The following is a 3,019-nucleotide window of genomic DNA, read 5'->3' as shown; positions in this document are numbered from 1 at the left end:
TGTGTTCACGTCACTCCACAGCTGAAGACCTTTCTTCATTGTTTAAATAAACAGTCAAAAAGTTCATTTGCTGTTTCTCGGACTTGTATTGTTTAGTAGTTGGAGCTCAATTTTCCCAGAATTCAACACAATCAACTGTTCAGCAAATAACAAGAATTTTCATCATTTAAAGCATATTTATATTATTTTATTCTCCTTTCACGTATTTCATGGGAATAATAGTTAACTTACAAGTTGGTTAATTAGTCCTTTTTTATTTGAATTAGGTTGTTATACAGTTGAATGATGGATTTCCTAAATTGATCCACATGTTCTATCATTGGAATGAGTTTTTACTGAATAACTTGAAGAAACACAGATTAATAACACAGAAGTGTATTTGAGTGTCAAATTGTCAATTAGTGACCTGGTTTCTTCACAAACGGCATACTGTTAAAGTTGTCCTTCATTTTTTTCATTACTTCCTGTCAACCAGGATGATTACAATCAGCCATAGTAAGTATCATTTTGAAGAATTAAAACTCCTTTTTTGGTACATTTTGAAATGCAACGAAGTGTCTTTATTGGTAAGGTGTATATGGCTATGATCCTGCAGCCACAAAATAAATACATAAATAAAGCACTAATTTGTATTTATGTTATTGTTCCTATTAGAATATATATATGTGTTTTTTTGTGTCATACTTAAAACAAATAGCCCTTTTTTCCCCCAAAATATGAATATGTTTTTTAACATTTGACTGAAGTTCATGAGACTTTCTTTCAAAATAAGACACCCTGTGAAAGGGGTTCATCTTAATTCAGCAAACGTGGTGAAATAGTGTAATGTTGGCAGTAAGGGGGAAAAAGAGCTAATTAAGTGGCCCATGTACTATTTTTTTTTTTAGAGTAAATCACTGAATTTGTTCAAAATATCCATTAAAATATCCAGTGTACCATTAATTCAGTGCACAAAATATCATATTAATACAAATATACAAAGTACAACAAATATACAGAACAAGTAGAAAAATAACAGTGAGAATGCCAGGTGAGGACATATGCATTACAAAACATACGTAAAGATTATCAAAGATTGACAACTTTAACGTTTTATAGATTTTCTTGTACAAACTGTTAGAAATTGTAAATAAGTAAGAGTGCACGACAATCTGTCGACTTGTGATACATACTGTACATCAACTGCAAAAGATTTACCTTACTTTACAGCTGTTTCTTAAAAAACTTGATTTTTCTTTAGCCAGAGAGCCACAATAAAGTTGTAAAAGAGCAACATGTGTTGACCTTTACACTAAAGGGGGTCAGTAAGTAACAGAATTTGCATAGAATGCTATGTGTCCTCTGACATAATCTGTCGTTTTCATCAGCTGAAGGCCCCCACCGGGCTGCGTCATGGTATCAGTTGTTTAGCCAACGTCATGTGAAGTTTAGCATTAACTTCTATTCGTTCTGTAGAGCCCCCGCCTTTTTTTGCCCCACACTAAAAAGTTTTGATCCATGTATTTACCCCGGTGAGTGATAACTCTGGGAGCAGGGTTTGCCTACTGTGGTATTTGCACCTTTGGACTGAATAATAATCCTCCAAGTGTAGGTAAAGTTCACTGGCTTTGTTCTGAAAGTGCTGCGAGTCATGGTTGAACTGCGAACTGTCTGCGAGCCGAGGAAGAGGTCACAGCTCAGGACTGACTTTAGTGGCTTGTCAAAGAAACTTGAATGCCTTCAGCTCAGTCTTCTAGCAGGAAGAGGCGAAGAGGTAAACCCACCCCTTTATTAGAATTTTTTTGTATGTGTGTGTCTCAAGTGCTGATTATGAATCAGAAATGAGGAATCTGACTGCGTTCCTTCACTTTGCTGCCATAACGGGCTCTTTTTGAGCCTGGGGGCCTCCAGATATGAAAGAGTCTTTCAGCCTCCAGTCAGCAAAAAAAAAATACTAAAAGAGCAAAGATTGAGGTCAAGCTCCTGAAGCAAACCCTCCAGGATTTTGGAATTTGCATGTGAACAAGTTGTACAAAGTTTTACACAACTTGAAAGGTCACCCTTTAACAACAGGTTTCTGTAGCGTTTTGTCCAAGTTGTTGACACAGCCAAAAGGCCACATTCATTGATTGGTTGCTTATACAAATTAAGTTTTTTTTTTTGTTTTGTTTTTTTACAGTGTTTTGAAGCAGCATGCAAATTAGGATCTACTGTTGTTTACAAAAAAAATGTCTAAATTACCACATTTTATAGTAAAACATTTAAGTTTTTGTTTGTCATTTTTACACATAAAGTTGTATTCAGTTTTAGGAAGTTAAATTTGACATGACCTATTTAAGAAATCCCATCGTTATGTTGGTAGTAAATCGTGCAGGATCCTGTGCTGAAGTCATTAGCGTAGCTTTAATGTTTGCCTTAGAAAGAAAGAAAGAAAAAAAGAGAGACTATAGCATTTGTAGAAGTTAAATCTGCTGACTGGTGGAGTATTTCCGGATTTACCTGTTCCCGGTCACTTTATGACTTCCACGTAGACACTAGCTGTTTTATGCTCCACCAGTCTAAAGCTGTACTTTCCCTTGGTTGGTTCAAGGCAGACGACACATCCTCTCTTGAGATTATTTCTTATCGGAGGGAGGGAAGAAGAAGAAGAAGAGGTAAAATACAGTTTTAGATGAGTGAATTTCCTCCTGTTGGGATTAAATATATAATCTAGGGAGCATAGAGTCTGCCAATGAAGAACACGTAAGTAATTCATTCTGTGATATAGTTGAAGGGACTGAATGGGAACTTGATTTTCAAGAAACAGATTTTCTTTGTATTAATATAAAATTTGAACTTGAGATTATTTTTGTAATTGGATTAAAGTATCTATCAGTACTTTTGTTTTGCTTTAGTTTTTAGCAATGAAACAATAAGTTCTGCTGTTTAGGGAGAAATTTAAAGTGAAGTTCTTTGTCTAATCTTACTTTTCACTACTTGTTCCTGGAAGAAAAAAATCTCATGTAACCTAAATCTTGACACCAGAGGGCGCCCTTACAAA

At 35.1% G+C, this 3,019-nt stretch overlaps 1 protein-coding gene across 1 annotated transcript in view; it reads left to right on the top strand.

Moving 5' to 3' along the window:
* cant1a (calcium activated nucleotidase 1a) overlaps positions 1–3,019 on the top strand; it is a gene marked incomplete in the record, with an annotated part of 5,197 nt that overhangs the window by 267 nt on the left and 1,911 nt on the right.

This window comes from Oryzias melastigma, linkage group LG8 (assembly GCF_002922805.2).
Source record: "Oryzias melastigma strain HK-1 linkage group LG8, ASM292280v2, whole genome shotgun sequence".
Lineage (NCBI taxonomy): Eukaryota > Metazoa > Chordata > Actinopteri > Beloniformes > Adrianichthyidae > Oryzias > Oryzias melastigma.
This window is presented reverse-complemented; position numbering and strand designations above follow the sequence as displayed.